We start from the raw sequence: 25,229 nt of genomic DNA, 5'->3' as shown, positions 1-25,229 counted from the left end.
GACTAGATCGCCATGGGCGAATGAGCGGATCTTGATAGACTTCTCAAAAGCCCTCTTCATTCTCCCTTGGTTGAGTTCAAGATTCTGCTGAGCCTCTAGCCTCTTTCTGTCGAGTGCATCCAATTCTTGATACCGGAGCTTAGCTCTCTCATCTTCGGTTATTCCTTGGTTAATAACGACTCACAATGAAGGGATTTGTATTTCGAGAGGTAAAACTTCTTCACCCCCATAGATCAGAGAATAAGGAGTGAAATCGGTAGCATTTCGTGTAGTAGTATGATAAGCCCACAGTGCTTCGGGAAGCTTCTCATGTTAGTTCTTCCTTGTTTTTTATATTAACTTTCTCAGAACATTGCATAGAGTCTTATTGAAAGCCTTAGCTAATCCATTCCCCTAAGGGTGGTACATAGTCAAGTACCTCCACTCGAAACCGAACTGGTTAACTAAGCGATCAATGTGATGTCTCCTAAGATGAGGGTCATTTTCAGATATGATCCAGTCAGGCACTCCGAAATGATATATGATATGATGTCAAACAAAGTAGGCCACTGCTGTCTCAAGAGCTTGCTTTAGGAGGACTGCTTCAACCCATTTAGAGAAATAATTTGTTGCTGCTAGGATAAAACATGACCATTGTGGAACGGGGGTCAATGGGCCCTATGATGTCCATACCCCATTGTGAGAAGGGCCATGATGCAATCGTAGGGTGTAAGGGCTCTGGAGGTTAGTGAACCAGGCTGGAATTTATTTGGCATACTTGGCACTTTTTAGCATAACTTAAGGAATCAACTATCATGGAAGGCCAATAGTATCCAAACCTACACATTCATTCATAGAGTTTAGGACGGGACTGGTGTAGTTCACAGATGCCTGAGTGGACTTCTTTTAACACCTTAGTTGCTCCTTGAATATCGACGCATCTAAGAAGAATATCGTCAAACGACCGTCTGAAGAGAGCAGCTCCTTCGAGGAGGGTATACTTGATGGACATTCGACGTATGCTATTGCGTTCAGCACAATATTTTAGGAGCCTGCCATGTTTTAAGAAACTGGTGATGGGCTCTCTCCAATCTTCTACCTACTCAATTTTTGCGCACGTTGGGTCAAAGAACTCTGGTCCCTGATTTTGACCCTTAGCTCCTTGACTATGAGTTATTGCTTGATCAGTTTTGATTACTTCTTTGGCCGATAGAAGTGCTCCAAATGGATAAGGGGGGACACTCGAGGAAGATATTTCTCTCGTCATCCGCATCGACCTTGGTTCTTAGTTCGATGTGTCTCCATTCTGCCACCCAAACAAGCGTGGCCCCTGATGAGGACAACTAAATTATGGGGCAGAGTTTTGAGAGTGCATCAGCCTGCGAATTTAGCATCCTGGGATGTGATCAGGGATACATCTTCGAACTAGGCGATATACGATTTTGCAGTATCGTGATAAGGCTTGAGAGTGTCTTTTCTCACATCATAGATTCCTTTGAGTTGTCGGATAACCAACTCAGAGTCTCCACAGATCTTAAGCTGCTCCAAGTCGAGATCGAAGGCTATCTCGAGTCCCATTATAAGGGCTTGATATTCTGCCTCACTATGAGAACCGGCTTGAGCGAGAGAGAAAGAAAGTGGCAATACTCCTCCTCTCAGAGTCAGGAATACTACTCCGGTGCCTCCTCAATCTGATTGGAAAGCTCCATCGAAGTATATTCCTACGTATGAACAAGATCAGCACATAATACTTCTTCATCGGGGAGGTCGCTTGATAAAAGAGATTATGTTGGTATGGGGTGTGCTGCGAGAAAGTCTGCCAAGGCCTGACCCTTGATGGCCTTCTATGGGACACAAATGATATCGAACTCCATCAGCAATAATGCCCACTTGGCAAGGCGTCCCGACAAGCATGAGCGTGTCATGAGAAACTTTACAAGATCAGCTTTTGATATAAATTTTACTTCATGACCAAGCAAGTAATGGCGGAGCTTCTGTACTGCGAAGATCAGGGCTAGACACATCTTTTCTATTAGGGGATAATCCTTCTCGGCCCCCTGCATCCTACGGCTGAGGTAATATAACACAATCTATTTTCCCTCTTCATTATTGTTTTCAGGGATCTTTTGATTGACCTCAAATGCAGAGACCCATGATCCTGACATCTTTGCCTTCGATAGAGGCCCAGAGTGGATTATAATTTCCGCATCTTTCTTCGTTTGAGGAAGGGAAGGGTCTTCCATAAATTGGGGTTGTTTCTCGGACTGCAGGACTTTGTCGTAGAGATCTCAAGGAATTTGGGATTCAACGATTGTAATGAAAGAAGTATGTCGATGCGAATCACTCGGCCTTTGAGCAGCTATCTGCAGTGTTTGGTCCACACGGGTTGGTGTTTCAAAGACTTGTATCTTGTAGCAAGTTTTCTGAGAGTAGAAACTTTGCAGCCTCGACTCTCTTAATCTCTGCTCAAAATTGGGCTCAGGGGGCCACTGGGACTTCTTTGGCTTCGACTTCTTATGCTTCTTTAATGAAGGTGGCTCTGCCTTGGCTTTAGCTTCCAGGGCATCGGCAACCGTTAAGAATCTTGTTGCCTGTGCTAAGGTCTTTCTCAATCGCTTTCTGCTGCGTCTTGCTTATATTGATTCCTTCAAATTCCCGATCGAGAGCCTCAAAATCTGGGCTCATCAAGGTCGTACCTGAAAAAGACATAAGAGAAAGAGAATGAGAAGTAGGAGAAGAAGGTGTAGAACAGTTAGAAAGTGGGGGACTTTTAAGGTTATTCCCCTCATCAGACCGATCTAGGCATCTTGTTACGTCATCATCAGGATTGGATGCGTGCAGGGAATCTTTTAGATCTTTCACTTGCTTAGATCGCTGCGGAGGGCTTTTAATGTTGTCACCCTCATTGGACATTTGCTGAGTGGAAGATGGGACGGGGACATCTTCTTGACAGGATGAAGAAGGAAAAAGGATCGTGTCAGGGATGAATTCCAGCAAAGTTGGCAACAAAGGAAGGGCTTGAGAAATTCCTGCTCGATTATGAGTTGAGCAGTCTTGTTTCTTCGGCGAGCTGCCCTTGGTGACCGTCTCTTTCTGGTTTTCTGAAGTGATGTATGATTTGTGTCGCTGGGTTGGCAAACCACTGTAGCTTGGTAAACCGCTTCTCGTCTTAAGGACTTGAGTTTGCTTAAGCCATGGTAGATCATCCATGGCTGGGAAGTTGAGGGTTTTGTAGGGGCTTGGTCATTGATCGGAAGGTCCTGCCTTGTGAGGTCTTCTTGCCCCAATGAGGAAGTGATTTGGGGATCACTTACGGGGAGGTTGTATAATTCTAGACACTCCCACTTCTTCTCTACGAATATGGCAAGGAAAGTTGTGCATTTTGACAAATAATGTCCTCTTATCGGATGGAATGGGCACCAACGATCTTTAGTCCCCTTAGCAAGGTGTCGAGGTTGCCTTGCCTGCTTTAGTGTGATTGTGCCTTTCTGAAGCATTATAATGAAGAGGGCATAGAGGATACCCGGCATTTCGTCCTCCTCTTGAATGATTATGGCATGGGAGGCCACAGTTGCCCCAAAGGCCTTCTTTAAATCTTCAAGCTTTATCTGACCTTTCAGAATCAGGGCCTCAATGATATCCTTCAGCGTGTAGCAGTCATCTATGGGATGATTGAACCTTCGATGGTAGGCACAATAATTTTCCTGAGTATCAAGGACAGATTGCTCAGGTAACCTAGCTTCTGGAAGCTGGATCATATTCTGCTCCAATAATAACCAGAACAGCGCAGGGACCCATTCCTTCTCGAAGGGATAGACTTTATTCCTATGCCTGGTGAAATAATCACTCTGATCAAAGTTTGCTGGTGGAGGTACTCAATTGTACCACTGTTGCTGCTTCCCAGCCTGAGGTGTTACCTTCACCATGCTTACCTCTTTAGAGAGGTCCAAAGTTTGAGAGGGAGCCTTCTTTGAATCAGTGACCATAACAGCTGCACTAATTACCCCTTTTTGTTGGCTGCTCGTGTGTTATTCCGAGAGTCACCATTGCCCCGGTGGTTCACTTAACTTGTAGATGGTTATCGTGCCTCACCAAGATGGCATGACAAACTTTCTATCGAATTGATTTAGAGATCAACTCTGACATGGAGGTCCGATTAGAGTCCTCGACATGTAGAGCAATTTCAGATCGCATGTTACGCACGCAAGTTTGGACTACTTCCTTCTCTGGCATAGGATTAGGATGGCGGGAAGCAAAGTTTCTCCATCTTGATATGAATTGATCTACAGGCTCATCAGGGTCTTGAGTCAAGGTGAGAAGCTCGATGGTTTGAACTTTTCTCTCGACCTCATAGAAGCTTTGATAGAACAGTTTCTCCATCTCCTCCCATGTATGTACCGAGTTCGGAGGAAGTCGGGTATACCATTGGAATGCTAGGCCATCAAGGGTCTCAACAAACTGGCAGAGATGAAGTCTCCCGTCAGCTGCTGTTTCTTGACATGCTGCCTAGAAGTGGGCGATATGCTAGTTTGGGGAGGTGGTTCCCCTGAATGGAGGAAACTCCCTTTCTTATAGTCTGAGGGGAACAGGAACTGATTAGTATATGGAGAATATGGTCTTTGATAAGGTGTTGCACCCTTGTATGCCCAAAATTTGTCTATTCTTTAGGCCATGGGTGACCATAGCGTTAATATTGAACTGAGAAATCGGATGAGGAACAGAATTGTCCTGTGAGGTAGATGGAGGAGGCTGCCATGGAGGTACACCATCAGAGTGATGGGAATTGACCTCATGGTTAGCCGACTGGCATGCAACATCAATAGGATCGATCTTCTCCATCATCGTGTGCACCATGTTCTTAAACTTGTTCATATCATCCTCTTACGCATCACTGGGTTCGCTTACGACCATTACGCTGATTGTTTCATTATGGGGTCGAGTTGGTGGCAACAGAGGGTTTGCGAGCTTGACGGGTCGTACATGGTGGGTTAGTCAGTAAGGGGTCAGCATGCTCTGACTGAACTCAACTTTTGTACGTAGATCGCCTTTTGACCAGTTCTCGATGATCTTAGGACTGTGACTGATGAGCCGGTTCATGATGGTCTTGGGACCATGGTTATTGAGTGGCTGGGTCTTTTTCTGAGACAGTAACCACAGTACAGCGCTCATTGAGCTCTTCTTCACGCTTCATTATCTGAAGGGGGTATAACGGATTCAGGTTAAGAGGGTCATCAAAATTGGATGTTTTGACTGCCTTGGCCACCTCCCTAGTAGAAATTCATAGACCTCCATCGCGTTTAGCCTTGAGGTCTTGATTGACCTCGGGTCAAAACTGCGATCTAAGTCACGGCAGGTCAACTCTTCTCGCACAGGAGAGAGTTGTCTCTATCAGGTGCGTCAATGGATGACGGATAGGAACTGGAGCCATCTTGGGCCCGGGAGGATGAAGGTATCAATCAGCTGTGAGGTCCATGCCCCAAGCTCTCTTATGAGCTCCAGAGAAATGACCAAAGTGTTGGGGCTGGTTCAAGATGGTACACTTGGGGAAAACCTTTGAGTACCAAGGCTGAAGGTGCTTGCTCAATGAAGGAGGAGCAAGCAGGGGCAGGGTCAACTCATGAGGAGGCCTAAGTCTAGGACCAGGGGATGTCTGAGATGGCGACACGTGTGCATCGTTTAAAGAAGGATTGTGTTAGACGTGAGGGTTAACCCGGGCTCGTGCAAGTGATCTGGCCTTAGGAGGCTCAGAACTACGAGCAAGTGTCTGTAAGAGAATAGGTGCAGGCCTGCCCCTTACAGGGTGCGCTTGTGGGTGCATACGAGGAGGACGAGAAGGTCATCTCCTGTGTACTTGGGTTGGCACAAAAATGGCATTGCCCCGAGCAATGAAATTCACATGAGTGGCATGTGCAGGATCTGACCTTGGAAGGTTCGATCTTGAACACAGTCTTGAGACAACAGGAGGGTTGCCATGAGGTGTGACTTGAGTCGGTGACCCACGAGCGTTGTGGTGTGTGTGAGGGGTGGAGACCAGAGGGTTTCTACCTCGAAGTGTTGACCTCTAGGGATAGAGTCCAATGGTACAGAAATGTGGGGGGTAGCCTTATGACGACCCGTAGAAGCAATGGTAGCTTGTTTGCCTTTTGCAGAAAGGGACTGGGTAGCCTTCCGGCGTACCTCAGAAACACGACCAGCAAGTGACTTCCCAGTGGCTGGGGTGCATGCTGTGTGGGGCAATATAAGTGTCGCCCAAATAAGCGGCCTTGGCGGAGTTTCCACTAGAGCGAAGAAATGGGGAGTGAGGGACCTTCAAGTCTCTACTCATACCAGTCCAGGTTAAGACTTGGGAGCTAGACAAGGGGTCTTTTCTCAAGAGGATTGTTGGGAATGAAGTCGAAGGACCTTGTTCCCTAGGGACACTCTTGAAGAAGGGGATAAGAAAATCCTTGATCCGGATAAATGGGTTACAGAACCCAGCAGCCATCAGTGAATGTGAAAAGAGAATGAAAGCAGATAAAGAAGAAACTAGCCAAATAAGAACGATCCAACGGAGGGGTAGTAAGTCCCCAGTGGAGTCGTCAAGCTGGTTAGGTGCTTGGATCTCACCCTCCGGATCTCTGGAGGATCGGGCAACATGCGTCTCCAGTTTCGAGGGAGACCTGGGACATTTGTGAGATCGCTCTCTTGGGAACCTTGTTCGAAAACTGGGGTAGGTGTTACCAACCGATGACCAACCAGCACTAGGTCGCGCCGACTGATAGAAGAAGAGAGAGAAGACCAACCGGTGCCAAGTCTTGCCGAATGATAAAAGAAGAGAGAGAAGACCAACCGATGCTAGGCCTTACCGACTAATAGAAGCAGAGAGAGAAGACCAACTGACGCCAGGTCTCGCCGACTTATATAAATAGAGATAGAAGTCCAACCAGCGCTAGGTCTCACCGACTAATAAAAGAAGAGAGAGTAGACCAATCGGTGCTAGGTCTCATCGACTAATAGAAGAAGATAGATAGGACCAACCGTCTCTAAGTCTCACCAGTTGACAGAAGAAGATAGAGAGGATCAACCGATGCTAAGTGTTGCCAGTTGACAGTAGAAGAGAGAGAGAGAATAGGGATAAAGAGAGAAGAGAGAGAGAAGAGAGAGAAAGAGAGAAGAGAGAGAGAAGAGAGAGAGGGGAGGAGAGAAAGTTGCCTTCTTGAAGGGTACCAGCCATTTTCTTCTCTTTGCTCTCTCTCTCTCACCAAGATGTACTCACAGGTTCAAGCAAGGAATTGTAATTTTATTGAATCTTTAAAGAATGATTCGAGCGTCTAATGTCCCCTTTACAATGAGGCAGTGCCTGTTTATATACAATTGTGCCCAAACATGGGTGGATCGATCAAAATTAGACCTAATTGCTGAAAATTAAGATTAAATTGAATTAAAAGAAATTTTAAAAATGAGTGCAAAAGGACTGTTTTGCCCTTGCCTAAAAATGTGTATAATTTCATAACAGTCCCTATTGCTGCTCAAGATCTTGCATGATCCTCCATGGCTAACTCAAGGGTGTTCTGATGCCCATTTATTAGAAAGATTATTGTTTTCTTGTAAGGCTCGGCATGGCAATTGTTTTGATACCAACTTCGAGCCATGAATCATGTTTTTGAGCCATGTTCACGAGACTTGAAATTTATTTGAATCTTGAAAACTTCGAATCGATAGTGCAGTGGCTCCTTAATGTTTTTCTGTTATTTCTTCATCGTAGTGCCCTGAGAATTCTGTCACGATTGCGTGGCAACAAACAGAGCGCGATTTGGAGCACGAAAGAAGATTTCACAACTTTTGAGTTTTGGTTGGAATATGGAATCCGATGGCCGGAATTTCAGTCACTTCGTTGGCATCATTTTTGAAATTTGACCGTTCATCATGTACGGGGTTTAGACCAATGATAGCCCTGGGTCTTATGCACACAATGGAATTAGTTTCGCGTCAATCCGTTGCGTGAGCGTCGTGATTTGGTCTATCAAGCAACGTGTCGCTGCTGAATTTTTTATAACTTCTTCAAATCGACAACTTCTCCCTATCTTTTCTCCCTGCTCGGACATCGTCTCGGAGCGTGCCACATATTGAATTGTTCGTCTTAATGAGATGAACATGCTCACCAAATTTGGGATCGATCCGATTTGGAACGAGTGAGTTACGGGCACCGAAAGTGACTGCCCATGACTATAAAAACAAACACATTTAATGGTGTTTTGTTGCAGTGAGGCCATCCAGGAATAGCGTGCGGCCCCTCCTGTTTCAATTTTTTGCTCATATCTTTGTTCTGGAGTTTCTGATTAAGCTAAAACTTGGCCCATAAGGGTTTTCAACTGTGTTGAATCTAGTGGCGGTGGTCCCACAATGGTTTGAGACACCAAAAATGTAGTTCCAGTTGTAGGGTCCATTTCAGGTGGTTGGAGGCCATTTTTCTGAAAATTGTTCCTTTGTGTTCACTACCTTAGACATGTCAGAATGTGACAAAACTTGGCAGGTGGTCTTTTGGAGTGTTGATGACTATTTTGACCAATTTTGGTGCCATTCTAAAATTGTTCAAAATTTTCACTATTTTGTAGGCTTTATTGACCTGCTTCCTACCAGGGACCAAGGTGATGAAAAATACGTTCAAAAAAATGTTTCTGACATCAATTTGGAAGATGATGAAGTTGAATTGGCTCGATGGGTGGCCTTCATGGTAGAACTCAAAGAGAAGGATGTTGATCCGAAGCCGAAGACTGAATAGCTAATATATTTTCTTTTCACTCTTTATGTTTTTTTTCTTGGCTTGAATAAATTGATCTCATGATCATCATTAGTTTTCAGTAGTTTTATTATCGTTAAATTCTGTTAGGACAGTAGAAATTTCAGTCATAGTATCAAGTTTGATGGTGTGAATGCCTCTAATAAACCCATTTAAATGGATGAATAAAATCAGATTTTTGAGATATCTAGAGTTTTGCCATTGTTATGGGGAGTTTGAAAAAAAAAAATTTTATTTTTTATTGTCCCTGTTAGGGGGTCCTCGTTCAACTTACCGCTGTTGGGGGTTCTTACTCATCAGTAAGTGTGCGATTTTGTTCACCGAAACATAGTGGAACACTTTCTTTACATGCACTTTTTAAACTGAATTCTACACATTCAGTCCCCTAGTTGTAGGGTTTTGTCTCAAATTTCCAGCCATTGGGTTATCGTACGCACATACAGGGATGAGCTTGCCTCATGTTGCCTCAGGGGATCCAGTCGAGAGAAAAAAAGCTCCCAGACGAGCCAATTTTGTCATTGGCGAGGTTTACCCATCTCTGATATGTGGTAGTTGATAGTTACACTCATCCAACCATGGAGTGCCTGGTTACTTTCAATCCTTCATAGCAGGCATAGGAAGTTGGCTTCGAGAACGAGGCTAGGTCGACTAACAGTTTAGCCTCTTGTAGTGATGGAGGAAGTCCTTTCTAAAAGGGTTTTGTTTTTTAAAATGGATGATTTCAAAGTCAACTTGAAGATCATTTTCAAAAGGGACGGGACCTTACAGTTTTGCTACTTGTGGCCCCTTTGGTGGTCATTTTCTTTGTTATGTTTTACGCAAAGATGATGAAAGGATTTCCTTATGGGATCGTGAGAACTCAAAAGTCTCGAAGTTGTCCTTTTACCTTTGAAGCTTTTATCTTGTGCTTCGGGGGTCCATGAAGGGCTCTAGATTCCCGTTGGGCTTCCATCTTGGAGAAGTATTGACACTCTTCCAGGGTTCACCGAAGTCACTTCGGTTTTCCCATTCATGTCACCCTCCACATCTTTCTGAGTTGGTTCTATTGGGAACGTGCACGGTTTAGGAGGAGTCTTTGTCCTCAGGGTCTACTTGTGCAGTGTTGTTGAAACTTGCAAGTACTTGTTTATACTTGAGTGTGTTGAATCGGAAGCTCCTTCATCGAGATTTTTTATTTATTTATTTATTTGTTACCCGTGATGCCTTTTCAGGTTTTCACCACGTCCATTTTTTTTGTTTCTCTTTTTTGCTGTTTTTTTTTTTCTTTGTGGTGCCTTTTCAGGTTTCCTCACTCTTTTGAGCCCATCATGGGTAGTATTTTCTAAGATACATCACATTAATGGGGTCGTTGAGCTCATACCCCTCTTGATTTTTTATCTTGAAAGAATTGCCTGCGTGCACTCGCGTAACCACAAATGGCCCCTCCCAATTAGGTTTGAGCTTGCCGAAAGGGTGTGGATTTGCTGGAGTGTGGAAGATTTTCTTGAGTACCATGTCCCCTTCTCTGAATTGTTGAGGAACAACTTTTCTTTGGTATGCTCTCTCGATTCTACACCGGTAAGCAACGATATTTTGTGCTGCTCGCAGTCGTCTTTCATCCAAGTAACGACGGCAGCAATTCGTTTGTTCCTCATTTGAATCTTTGTGGATAAGCACTCGAAGAGACGGTATCTCAACTTCAATGGGTAACATTGCTTCCATACCATACACCAATGAGTATGGGGTCACACCAGTAAGATTCGTCTCAATTTTTTGGTAGGCCCATAGTGCCCTTTCATTTTTGAATTTTTATCCATTGTCAGTAATGATTGACTCAGGAACACCAAATATGAATACAATGTTGTTCTTTATGAAACAGACAACATGTTGTCCCTCAGTTTTGACAAATGATACGGCCTCTACCCATATGGTGAAGTACTTTATAGCTGTTAATATAAAATGGTGGCCATTTGAAGATTTTGGTGAGATCATTCCGATGATATCAAGACCCCACGTGGCAAAGGCCCATACGGGCGGTGTTGAGTTGAGTGGTACAGACAATGCATGGATGAGGTCTCCATAAAGTTGACATTTGGGATACCTCTTAAAGAACTTCAAACAATCTTTGGCCATGGTGGTCCAATAATAGCCTTGGCACCTGATTTTTCTGAGCTAAGGCGGCTGCCCCAGAATGACCTCCTTCATTGTGTATTTCTGTCAATACTTGGTCGATTTCTGGCTGATCGAGACACTGTAAAATGATGCCATCGAAGGATTTCTTGAATAAGAGATCACCTCTTACTAAGAATCCCATAGAAAACCTTCGGAGTGCTTCTTTATCCTTTTTGGTAGCCCCTTCGGGGTATAACCTATCATTCGGCAAGGACAAAACACCATGGAACCATGATTTTACATTAATTAGAGCATCTGAAGCCCTGAGAGACACTTCCCCATTGTTCTCATTTTCTTGCTCTATTTCTTCTTCGATCCTTTGTGGGGAAGGATCATGTTTGTTCCTGATGTAGAATGGTAATGTGGTGATTTCTGAAGGCATATCAACCATTGAAGCAAGGGTCGCAAGGGTGTCCATGAACCAATTATTTTCCTTAGTTACGTGCTGAAAAGTCATTTTCTTAAAATATGGGATCATCTTTTCCACCTTTTCTTGATAGAGTTTGGTCTTTTCTTCTTTCACCTTCCAAATCCCTTGAACTTGGTTTATGACGAGTAAGGAGTCACCAATCACTTGTATTTGCTAGATTTTCATTCCCATGGCATTCTCGAGCCCAGCTATTAAGGCTTTATATTCAGTGATGTTATTGGTGCATGCGAAATTCAATCTGATGGTTGTTGGCATTAAAATCTTCTCAGGTGAGCATAGTATGACTCCTATACCTGACCCTTACTCGTTCCTTGCACCGTCGAAGTACAGCTCCCAAATTAATTCCTCGATTATGAAGAGGTTCTCATCAAGGAGATCCGTGTTGACGGGAGCATTATCTGAGAGTGTGTGTTCAGCTAAGTGGTCAGTAATGGCTTTTCCTTTGATCGATTTTTGAGTAACATATTCGATCTCGAACTCGCTCAATAGCATTCTCCACTTAGCCAAACGTCCGTTAAGGATTGGTCTCTCCAATAGGTACTTGAGTGGGTCTATTTTTTAGATGAGCTTGACTGAATGAGATAAGTCATAGTGTCTTAACTTCTACATGGACCACACAAGTGTTAAGCAATGCTTATCCACGTCCGTGTATCTCGTCTCATAGTCGACCATGGTTTTGTTGATGTAGTATATTATTTGTTCTTTATCACTGTCGTCGTATTGTCCGAGCATTGCCCCCATGGTCTTATCTTTCACATATATGTATAGGAATAGGGGTTTATCTGGACTAGGAAGACTAAAGATGGGAGGTTTGGTTAGGTACTCCTTGATTTGATCGAACGCTTCTTGGCATTCATCATCCCATATGAATGGGGTATTCTTTTTAAGGAGCCTATTGAACGGCGCCCACTTGTCCGCCAGTTATGAAATAAAACGCCTTATGACTTGTATGCGACTTTGAAGCTCACAGATTTCTATGATGTTTTGGGGAGGGGGCATTTCAGTGATGGCTCGTATTTTGGACAGGTCCACCTCGATGCCTCTTTGGCTTCCTATAAAGCCTAGTAATTTGTTGGATTCAACTCCAAAGACACATTTATGTGGATTGAGTTTGAGTTGATGTTTTCGGACTCTTTCGAAAATGGTTCTCAGGTTGGTGAGATGATCAGACCTGGTCTTCGACTTGACCAGAATGTCGTCGACATAGTCTTCCATGATGGTGTGCCTCAAGTCATGAACATTGCCCATTGATAAGTTGCCCCTACATTTTTGAGGTCAAAGGGCATGACACAGTAGTAGTAGGTTCCCCATTGCGTTATGAATGAAGTCTTGGTTTGGTCTTCTTCTGCCATGAGGATCTAGTTGTAACCTGAGAAGCCATCCATAAGTAACAATATCTCGTGCCCCGCAATGTTGTCGACCAAGGCATCTATGTTTGGTAATGAGAAATTGTCTTTAAGACATGCCTTGTTGAGGTCTCTGTAATCGACACACACTCAGATCCTCTCGTCTTTCTTAGGTACGACTATTATGTTGATCAACTATTTTGAGTAATCGATGGGGGTAATGAACTTTTCCTTGAGTAGTTTGTCGATTTCTTCTTCGATTTTGAGCTCAAGGTGGGTCTTTTGACATCGGAGTTTCTACCTTATAGGCTTTTCCCCTTCGTTGAATATTAGGTGATGTTGCACTAATGTGGGATCTACCCCGTCATATCATCGTATGACCAGGCGAAGACATCACGATTATTCCGTGAGAAAGGAAATCATATTTTCCCGCTCCTCAGGAGATAGGGAGGTTCCAATTTTGGTTAACCTGGGGTCCTTCTCAGTTCCTAGATTTACGTCGATAGTCTCTTCGATGATAGCCGTTGGATCACCATCGAACCTCTTCTTGAATTGCTCAACTAGGGAAGTAAGTTCCTTGGGTAGAGAGATTTCTTCAGACTCTTGGCTCTCTTGATCTTCATCTTGGTCGTCCAATTCGTCGTCCTGGGTACTGTGTACCTTTATTGGGCTATCTTGAGTGTTCGCCGTTTTTTAAAACTCTTTTTCCTTTTTATCAGTCTTATCATGTTTTGAATTTTCAACTGTTTTTGAAATATCGCAAGAGGTGTCCCTTTGTTGGGGACTGGACGCGCAGGGTGGTAAGTTGGCCACCCTGCGCCTATCCATTTTTGGGCACCGGGACTTGAAGGTGTCATTGGTATACTTCCAACGATTCTCGAGATAGAGGAGTGATTAATCAATTCCATTCCTGGGTTTGTATCGGTGGATGAGCATGCTTAGCTGTGTTAGAGCCAATTGTCCATACCTTCAAGTCCAGGTCAGCAAAAAGTCTTCAATCCTTAGTTTTTGTGTGTGTTGAGAAGTGGAAGAAGAATTATTTCTTGTTGGGGATTCAAGGATCACTATAGGTTGTTTTGAAGGAAGGGCATTGAGAGAATCGAGGCTTTAAATGCCTTCAGAGACAAAGCCCGGATAGCTTGAAGGCTTCATCCGGCTTTGAAATAAGGTGTGAAAACATTAGAGACCTCTTCGATCCCCGTTTTTGGTTTTGGCTTGGAGTGATTTAGAAATTGCCTCCATTACGCCTTGCCCTTGACACCCCAAGCCTTGGCCTGGTTGGAATGGGAGAACAGCATGTGCCAGGCCACGAGGGACCCGAAATCGTATCGATGTTGACGTTGGATGATGTCCTCTATCGATGCGGAAGTTTGCAAAATTTGAGGAACAGGGTCACCGGCCTCTAAGCGTAAGGTGGCACAATCAGCTTGTTCGAATGAAGCAAGCGGGATTCCTCCGAGCTCAACCCCTACTGCTAGCTTCCTGTTATGTATACCAGGATTAAGAAAAGCGGGGATTCAGCACATACCTTCACGATGCTGTTTTGGTCGAAAATTCGATTCATTGATGGAATGTAGAGGCGACCATAAGGTTTCCATGCAGCCATGGTCTTCCTAGCAGCATGTTGAATGAAGGCTTTTTGTCCACACTTGGACAGTAGGGTCGATCTTGAGTATGAAAGCCCGTATGCCTTCAGCTTGTCTTTTGGTCTCATTGTATGTAGCGATAGTTAGTTGACATGGCTTGAAGTCATCCGGGCTTTTGCCTATCTGATTCACTGTTTTCATAAGGCATATGTTTAAGGATGCCCTGTTATCAACAAGCACCCTCCATATCTCATATCCTTGCATGAAAATGGTGATGTGCAAAGGTTGGACATGAAAACGATGGAAGCTAGTTGGGATGTCATCGTCCGTGAACATGATTAGCGTTGGTGCTAGCAGTTGGTTGATCATTCCGCACAACTCTTCTAGTTGTGTGCTGCTCGGGATGTGTGTCTTGGCAAGGACATTTTCGATTTGGGCTTTATGTGCTAATGAGTTGGCGATCAGTTCCAAGATTGAGATTTGAGCCTGGATCTTCTCGACATGAGCCGCTAGATCTTAGGTGGTTGCGGATCCTTGAATTTCTTTATTCGACTCGTGATCTGCGACCCCTACTAGTTGTCTGGCTTTTGAGGTGTTTCCCATTCTATCATCGAGAGTATCGACCATCAATTGAATGGGTTTGAACACTCGGCCTCTTCGGGTTAGGAAATCAACCTCGCCAACCTGAAGCTCGATAAGGTCAGCCCTGACAAGAGTAATAGAAGACTTTGGGGTGTTAGCCCCTTGTTGGGAAGGTAATCCCTTTTCATTGATCCTGACCATATCGATCCCTAGTGTGACATCTTCGTCATATCAGTCCCACTTGGGAAGGTTATCGAGGTTTGGAGATGAAGGGTTTCCTCTTAGAAGGCTCAAAAGATCTTCTTCGGGCTCTTGAAAGTCACAATCACAAGCAAATATGAATTTATTGGGATCATCTTCTTTGCCTCCACTCTCAACCATGTGAATGACAACATTGTCTTTTGAGTTGTCTTGAGCTCCTGGCTTTTCGGTCTTTGTTACCATATTTTTAGGGAGAGGATTTGTGAAGATACCCATCTTCTGATTAGGCTCTTCAGCAGGTTGATTTCTAGGTGCGACAGTAATGTCCCCCCTATTGATTACCCATTGACTCACTCGTTTCAAATACAAGCAGTTGTGAGTATCATGAGCATGGTTTTGATGTCATTTGCACCATTTGCTCTTATTTGTAACTTGAAATGGTGGTTCAGATGGTGGCAGAAGATAAACCATATTTCTAGCCAAGAGTAATTCCAACACCTTTTCTAATGGATCTTTGAGAGGGATGAAACTATCCTCTAGCCTTTGGTTATTATTTTGAGCGTTGGCTCTAGGATGACCCCTTCAATTTTGGTTCTGATTGTTGCGTTGAGTAGTTGAACCTTGAGCCGGTCTATTAATGAAAATCTCATTAACTTAACCGGAAGCATTCCCCTTGTTATTGCTTTTGTTCTTATTTTGAGGAGTTGTTATCGATTTATAGTCGAGCCTAGTGCTGAGAGGTGTCCCTCTGGCCCTTTCATGTCGCGCCACCCGCTCAATCATGGAGTCGAAGGAGTGGGGAATAAGACCTTGGCTGAAGAAGGTCATGTATTCAAAAGCGGCATTCTCTACGACTATGAAGACCTTGGCTGGGTCCGTAAGTGGACATTCTATGACCTTCATCGCTGCCTCGCGGAATTGACTGATGAAATCCGCGAAGGATTCTCCTGGGTTGTTTCGTTGCACTGAGCTTGCTCAGGGAGAGAGGTCTTGGTGTCGACCCGTGGTAGAGAGACGAATAGGTTGAAAATTTTGTCTGGAGTGATGTGTGGTTGAATGGACATTGTTCTCTGATGTCAGTTCAAGGTCTCGCCAGTCAATGTTTGTGAAAATATGGCCTTCAGTTGGTTAGGTCTGTCTTGCAAAGCTCAAACGGAGAGGTGGTACGCGTTGACATGAGTATCTGGATCGCTCTTCCCAATGAACTTGTTTCTAAATTCTGTGACGACAAATCCCAAGGGAAGGTCTTCCATGCCTCCAAGGGTCTCATGAACATAATCCTTCGGGGGTTGAATTTCATGCGTTCCCATCCTTACAAGCATATCTTGCATTGCTTTTAAGGTGCCTTTGTGTTGGGTATTTGGCATGACAGTAGACCCACCGGTCGATGGGTGCCCAAGCGTAGACTGATGAGTTGAAACTTGGGGTACATGTTGACCTGCATAGGAATGAGATTGATAAGCCATAGTCACCGGGGCGGTTTGATACATTTGTGCCTGAGGGGCATACTGTTGCGGAAATTTCTCAGTTTGTTGGACTGGATGAGCTATAGGGATCGATTGAATAATCGTCTGACTCGGTTGTGCTAGAGGTTAACCTATACCACTAAGTTGCTTTGGGTCCAACCCCTAAGCTAGGACATGAACAATGTAAGCTAAGTCAGCTAGACTTTTAAGGGCAGCTTGGAAGCCCATTTCGCCTAAGGGTTGGTTTAGATTGATACCTCTGCTTCGTACAATGTTCAGGACATCATGAGTTGTACTATGGTGGCTCGAGGTTGGGTTGGATCCCCTAGACCTAGGTGGGTCTTGATTTTGAGGTTGTTGTGCCTCAGGGTTATCTTGGTCTGAGTTATGGGAATTGACGTTTGATATTGTATGAATTTCTTCCCTCACTCAGCTTCTACTTTGGTTGCCTAAAAGCCCCTAGAGGACGACGTCCGGTCGGACCCTTGGACTATTCAGAGTCTTTTGAGCTAAACTAACTTTTCGGACCACTCAGGATTAAGAGTGGACCCTTGTGACTCTGCCTCTAATTGAAGACTTGGGTGTTGGATAATGGATTGACCTGAGTTTTGTCAATAATCCCAAGGGATCGCGACATATTGGTCCATAGGTTTAGGTAGGTTAGGCTTAGTGTCGGCCGTGGAGCGATCATCATAGTCGCCTTGAGTGTCTGACATGGTGATTGTTTTTGACTGAGTTCTAGAATCTAGACTTAGGGTGAGAACTAGACTCGACAAATTAAGGCAGACGGAGCCTAACTCTAGGGGCGAAACCTTATCTGAGATCTAGTCAAAGACTAGACTGGGTGAAACTAGACTTGCTAGACTCAATGGGTTTTCGTTCAAACCCTAAACTAGGGTAAGCCTAGTCAAACTCTAGAGGCAACTCTAAACTTAGACTTATGCTAGAACCTAGACTAAGACCTAGACTAGATAGGTACGAGTCTCGGCTCGGACCAAGAGTGGGTCTAGGTTCAGACCGGGGTGTGAGCCTTGTTCGGATCTGGACTGAGGTGGGTGCAAGCCTAGGCATAGACCTAGAGGGTTGTGATAAGCAAACCAAGTATGGACTTGGACTGGATCAAAGTTGAGCTAGGCACGAGCCCTTGGCTGGACAAAGAAGGGGACCTAGGTTCGGACCTAGATGTGAACCTGGTTAAGACCTGGGCTAAGCTGGGTATAAGCCTGAACTTGGACCCAGAGAGTTTTGATGATAATGTCAAGTGTGGACCCAGACTGGATCAAGGTTGAACTAGGAACGAGCCTTCGGTTTGGACCAAGAGAAGGCCTAACTTCGGACCTAGGTGAAACCTGGTTTGGACCTGGGCTAAGCTGGATACAAGCCTCAACTTGGACCTAGAGAGTTCAGCTTGGACCAAAAATGGGTCTGGACTGAGATCTAAGATTAATGAACAAAAAACAGCAAGCACAACACACAAAAACGTTTGACCTAGAGATTATACGTAGGCTCAGCTTGATAGTGGGTTCCTAACTATTGAAATGCGGCTAGGCTGATATAGGTCCCCACATAGGTCCTGGGCTACTATTATAGGATGTTCACTAGGTCCTACTATCTTCGGGTTTGCTTTGAGGCAAAGGATTATGGAGGAGCACTCACAGTGAAATTTATGAGAATCCCAACGCCTAGACTCTCAAATCTAGGTTCCCCTCACGCCGTTAACGCAGATTTTGGGATTTTTCAAAATATTTGTTTGCTAGTTTCTCGGGAATTCTTGATCTGGTGTGTGCTGGAGTGTGTAAAGAAGCACGTAATCAAAAATAAAGTGACAATCAGGCAAGCACACAATGCACACAAAATAAGAAAGAAAATAAGTGAGTGCTTGGCACTGATCATGCCTAGCGATGCTCGCTTCGAGGTAGAACTCGCTCAAAGCACAGTATAGATGGAGGGGTACGCAACCCCTAAGAAGGTACAGTCACAACGGTGAGACCAGGCACAGTCTGTGCTAAATCAAGCATGGCTCGAGTTGGGGTGACTCAAGCGGGCCACGGTTCAGGGAGGATGCAAACAAACCTCAATGTATGTTTTTTTTTTTTTATCTTTTTAACTTTGATGAAACATAGTTAAACTAAGCATGGTGAAATCAGGGAAAACATGATTTCAATCAAAATTAACAAAATAAAATAAAATCAGAAAACCAATAACCTAATAGACCTATCTGAAGGAAAATATTTTTTTAATATTTTTAAAAATTTTACTGTGAGGCAAACTTTGGTGGACAAGAAGCCAAAAGGCTCTGGAACAGGGCATGTGGGGTCCCATAATATTTTTGGGATCATTTTAGTTGGGCGACATGAGTGGTGTCGCTTAGGCAGCACTACTGGTGTCGCCTGACATTGCTAGTTTCGCCCAAAAAAACATTTTATTTTTATTTTTATATTTTTTTTATAGTTATTTTTATATTTATTTTTATCTCATTGATATTGATGAAATAAGGTTAAAATAATCTTTATGAATCAGAGAAAATGATATCTATGATGAAATAAATTAAAACATAATAAAGCAGAATAATGTAGATAGAACAGACTTGCATCAAGTAAAATATTTTTTTGGTATTTTTAAAAATTTTATTTTGATCTAAATTTTTTTTATCAGTCACAAGAGAGACCCTAGATAAGATCTACAAAGTTTTAGAAGATTATGAAACTTTTAAGTTTGGGTGACATGGGGGGTGTCGCCCGGGATCTGGGCGGCACTGGTGGTGTTGCCCAGGCAACACTACCGATGTCACCCAGAAAAAGCAGGGTTTTGCAGCATCGAAACCCTAGGTCCTGATCACAGCTGATGTTTGGGACCTTTTGTGACTGGAATTAGGGAAAAATAGTGAATAAAAATCATATTTTGATGCTTGGATTAAGCTCGAAAATGCCCAATGGTGGGTGCCAAACTGTCTATGATGAAAATCTGACAGATCCTCCGATGAAGATATCTTAGATCTTAACACCTTAACCTTGTTGAGAATGAAGTGGTAGAGAAAGTGGGACAAATCGAATTCAGATCTGCCCGAAAACGAGCAGATCTGCTCTGAAATCTGTGGCAGAGCCAGCATGATATAGAGCATCAAAACACGATTTTTCAAGAAAACTAATCAAAGTAAGATCAAAATAAAATGAAAATAGTAAAATACGAAGAAAGAAACGGGAATAAACAATACCAAATCGGGTCTGATGGCCCGGGACTCTCGAACCTTTTAGGGCTCACCTGTATCAGAACCGGTGTCCTCTTTGCCTCTCTGATTCGAATATTGACCAGTAAGTATTTGGTGTAAATAGGGTTGTTGTGCCCTCGAGATGGATTTAGAACTAATTTGTTGTGCCCTAGGTCTAGGTTTTTTTTGGCTTAAGGTTAGGCTTTCAGAAGGCTAGGGTTTCTGAAGCAAGTCTATCCTCTAGAGTTTCAATTCTCTTCTCAAGCTGTCTAGAGATCCCTTTGAATGCCACGAACAAGAGACTTTATAGGCCCAAGGATCTGTTGAAAAGGATATACTCTTGTAACCAACCAATCCTTATCAAAAAAAAAGTCAATTTTGGGGGTACAGATCTGCGCGACACTGGTGGTGTAGCCCGGGCGACATGCCTAGTGTCGCTCAAAAACATTTGGTAAAAACCTCAAAAAAATCAAGAAAATCACTTGAGGGGAAAATATCGAATCTGATCCAAAATGGTCTAGGCGACACTGTTGGAAGGTATTTTTCATCAACATGGGCCCCCGCTCAATAAAGCCTAACAAACAGTGGAAATTATGGCAGTTTCAGCAAAATCGGCCTCTAACACCTAGAAATGGCCCCTATAACTAGAGCTAACTTTTCGATGTCTCAAATTGTTGTGGGACCACCACTATTGGATTCGGCACTGTCTAAAACCCCTAAGGATCAAATTTCAGCCCGAACGGACACTCTAGAAAGAAGTTATAGGCAAAAAGAGTGAAATAGGAGGGGCCGAACGTTATTCCCATGTGGCCACCCTACAACTCCACGCCATTGAATGGACAGTCACGACCAGTGACTTTCGATGCTCATATCTCACCCGTCCCAAGCCAGATCATGCTCAAATTTGGTGAGCATGTTCCTTAAGTCAAAACAAGCGATTCGATATGTGGCACGCCCCTTGACCACACCCGAGCGAGAAGAAAAGCTTGAGAGAAATTGCTGATTTGTGAAGAAAGTGTAGGAAATTCAGCAGCATCGTGCCTCGCTCAAGCTGCCGGATCAGCCACTCTCGAGTCCGATCGCCACGAGACCAATTCCATCGTGTGCATAAGGTCTCGGGCTACCACTGACCCGAACCTCGTACGTGATGAACGGTCGGATTCTGCACACAAAGCCGACGAAGCGACTGCAAATTCCTTCACAGGAATTCCATATTCCAACCAAAATTCCAAAATTGCAAAATCTTCGTTCGGGCACAGAATCGAGCTGCGTTTGTTGCCCCGCGATCGTAACGACATGATCAGTGTAATTCAGTGAAGAAATCATCGAAAAACATCAATCGGGCATCAGAACGGCCTCGGATCAGCCATGCAAGATTATACAAGTTGTAAGGCAACATAGGGGACTGTTCTGAAATTCCATGAATTGTTAGAAAGGGGCAAATCTATCATTTTACATCCTATTTTCTAATTTCTTTTAATTCAATTTAATCTTAATTTCCAACAATTAAGATTACTTTTGAGCATCCACCCATGTTTGGGCCAAATTCTATATATACGTACCAGGATTGTACGCACCAGAGGACTCAACCTTTCACAAAAGAGAGAGTTTTTACTTAATACAAGTTTCTCTTTCTTCTCATTGTTGGGTCATGTTTGAGAGAGAGAGTGCGGTGAGATAAAATTTTGACCGGTACCCCTAGGTTCAAGTTAAATCTTGTCTCTCTTCTTCTTCTTTTTTCTTCTTCTCTCTCTTCTTTCCTCTCTTTCCCTTTCCTTCTCCATCTGAGTTCCTCACAGGGGTCATGCATGGCAGTGGCAGTGCCATCCATGCCTCCCCTAAGGTCACATAGGTCGCGCATGACGATGGCAGTGCCATGCATGAGTCTCCTTCTCCTTTTGTTCTTCTATCTCCCTCTCCCAATGAGGCTTGTAGATGGCACTGCCTATCGCCGCCCACAGACTTAGCTTCGACGTCTTAGTGAAGAACCCAGACAGCTGAACTTGCTACCGCCTGCTGGGGTCCTTCCCTATTGTGCGTTTATAGTAGATGGCAATAACCTTCACCACCCGTTAGAGACCTCAGCAATGTCTACCACCGTCCGTGAGCTTCCTTCGCGTATTCGATGCATATCGCCATCCTTCCGGCGTCCCACACCTATCGTCGTGCGCCTCTTGAGGATTATCGTCATGCGCTTTATGAAGGACTATTGTCGCGTGGTTCATCAAAGACTATCGCTACCCGTGTGGGAGCTTGTTGTCTCCTTTTGTTGCTAACGGTGATGCCTAGTGTTGTTTGTAGTTCATTTCTCACTCTCTAGCCATGAGCAGTAGTGTCGAGCACCGCTCAAGGGCCACGACACTAGTATTCCATGGTCGTGCGTGGCAACGCCAAGCGTCGTTGAGACCCCATCTCTTTGTCGTATAGTGTTTTCTTTTCATTCTTTTCTCTCTTCTCACTTGAATAAGGGAAGACTTAGCCTAGCACCTCCATATCAGTCTCGGTTTCGAGTAGTATTGTCGCCATGCTGGTCTTGAGAACCATGCTCGTCTTGCTACCACTCAGAGTCGACGACTTCCTGGTTGCGATGCTAGTCTCGCCTCTTCGTTGAGTTTTTCATACATTTTTTATCTTTATTTGAACTTTACGCCTCATCGCCCTCTCGTAAGATCGTACATTGCCCTAAGACAACGGTGGGTCTTTCTGACCCACATGTCTTACAAATTAACCATAGAAACATTGTGTAGAAAGCAAGAGGCTTGTAGGTCAAGGGAGGTGATTTCGAAGCATCTACAGTAGCTGGGGGGGCTTTCTTCATTATCTAAGAGGATGCCCACGCTAGCCAGCCTGAGTAAGTCCTGGACCCACCTTCAATTCCTTTCTCATCGGTTGGTATACTTGCCCTTGCTCTCGAGCAAGGTTCTAAAAGAGCTATCTCAATTATCGGGTTCGCTAGAAACCCAAGATACGTGAGGCCAGATCATCTAGATCTTGAGGGAGAGATCGAGGCACCTAACCAGACTACAGTGGTTCGCCCAAATCTGGGCAACACCAGGCGCGTGGCCCAGTCTAGGTCGAGAGAATTGCCAGCGTCGCCCAAGTCAAACTTGGTCAAAATTGAGATTTTTTCAGTTCTGGTATGTTTCTCAGCCTCTTGTGAAGCTTCTAAAGAAAATTTGGGTCAAAAGGAATTTTTTTTACAATTTTTAATGATTTTATTCGTAAAACAGGTCGTTTGCAAGATTCTGGGTCAAAAGAAGGTTTCTACAAGGTTCCGGGTAGGTAGATTGGTTTCGAGTCACAGGGTAGGTTGTGTGAACTATGGATTTTGGGTTCACTAGGATAATGTGGTCCTAAGGTTTAAGGAAACCATGGAATTTGCAAGATTTAAAATGGGGTGTCTACACATGTCACCGTACGTGCCGCATATCAAATCGACCGGGTCGACGAGACGAACATGCTCCCAAATTTGAGCTCGATCTGACCCGGGTTGAGGAAGATATGACCTTGTGAAGTTTTCTCCCGAATTGGTGATGCACCGTTTCCAGTAATGGAAACTGGTTGCCGATGGCGCAGCGTAATGGTGTATGGCCTACCCATTTTTGGTAATTTGGCCATGACTTGCCCTGGAAGCGTCCAAATGCACCGAAAATAGGTACCCAAGTGTTTTCGATCGTTTCCAATCCAATAAAAATGGTCTGGAGACCATATGAATCTCCGATAATGGTGTTTTAGTTTAAAGTCCATTTTCAGCATGATAGAGGCAAGATTCCGTAAAACTATTTTGTCGTCTGCACTGCCTTAAAATTGTCAGATTGTGACAAAACTTGGTAGATTTTCTTAGGAGACCCTTAGCCACGTTCTTGAACATTATCGGGCCATTATGAGACTTGTTAGAATTTTCACTTCAGATCAGTGCGTATTGTCCTACGACTTCTGTAGTCCACAAGCATTTTGGCACCTGCGGACCTAGGTCATGCACGGCTCTCTCCTTATTCGCAATGGGGATACAAATGATGGAAAATGACTTCAAACAGCTTGCAAATGTTGTGCTTCGAGAGAAGCGAGTACAACATTCGAAACAAAATTGTTCCTTCGACGTCAGTTTTCTTCCTGGTCACCGGATCACATACATGTCAAAGGGATACTCGTGAAAAGCTACTTCTCGTAGGGGTGACCAAGGCGCTCAGACGGCTGAGGGTCTTGTTTTCTTACCCCAAACGTGGAGACTCTTAAGGGATGTGATTCCACACCCATGTTGGATGTAAAAGATGCTTTTAAGTTCTTCACCCTCATCGGACTTGTTGGTGGCATTGTTTGCTGCTATACCAGGTTTGCTTTGACAAGCAGGGTACCTCTGTGGGCCCCATCTTACCGAGCCTAGTCGAGGGCTTTTGGTGGCATACCCCGAATGTCTGGTCCAGCGAGGGATGGATTTTGGTCAGGCTGCCTCAGTTGGCTTCACCCTAGTTGTTGTAGACACGTTTTGACCTGATTTGACAGTTTCTTGCCTGTGTGGGATCTGGAGGGATGATTTTAACATCTACACCCCATTGGATGTATGGCTAACTGATTTTTTTTTGGGTCTTGATAACATGATATTTTGCTATTAAGGATTTTTTTCTTGAAATGGTGGCTGAAGCGACGTATGATGGCGGACGCGACGTATGGTGGCGGACTCTACATTAACCTACTTATTGGTCCGAGCATCCTTTCAGGTTTTCACTTGGACAGGGGAAGCGGTGTCGTAGAGAACGTTTTCACCAACCTCCTATTTATTTTGGCTCTTTTACCCATGACCTGATGGCCATGTTTGCTTTTCTTTCCATTTTTACTCACGGAGCCCTTTTAGGTTTTCACTGAGCCCAGTTTTTATTTACGAAACTCTCTTCCGAACCAGCTAAAGCAGCTGGCGGGCTTTCTTCATGATTTAAGAGGGCGCCCGTGCTAGTTAGCCCGAGTAAGTCCCGAACCCACCTTCAATTCTTTTCTCATCGGTTGGTATACCTGCCCTTGCTCTCGAGCAAGGTTCTAAAAGAGCGATCCCAAATCCCGGGTTCACCAGAAACCCGAGATACGTTCCACCAGATCATTCAGATCCGGAGGGTGAGATGGAGGCACCTAACCAGCTTGGCGATTGCGCTAGGGACTTACTACCCCTTAGTCAGATCACTCTTGTTTGACCAATATCCTCTTTTACTTTTTGCATTAATTTCTATGGCACCTGGGTTGTTCAATTCATTCATCCGAGTCGGGGACTTCCTTATCCCCACACTCATGACCATCCCTGGGAAGTGAACTGCTCAAGCTTCCTTCCCTACCCGAGTCAAGACTCATGGTCCATCTCCCAGGTTCTCATCTGAATCAGTGTGAGAGGGGACTTAAAAGTCCCCGCCTCCCCACTGCTTCGCCCTGGTGGACCAAGGTTGCATCGGTGGCACATCTGCCACCACACATAGCACACACCTTGCTACCTGCAAGTCTCTTCTTGGCATATTACT

Source organism: Amborella trichopoda, chromosome 9 (genome assembly GCF_054954075.1).
Source record: "Amborella trichopoda isolate Santa Cruz 75 chromosome 9, AtrichopodaSantaCruz75HAP2 v2.0, whole genome shotgun sequence".
NCBI classification, from domain to species: Eukaryota; Viridiplantae; Streptophyta; class Magnoliopsida; order Amborellales; family Amborellaceae; genus Amborella; species Amborella trichopoda.
The sequence above is the reverse complement of the archived record's forward strand: the minus strand, read 5'-3'. Positions refer to the sequence as shown.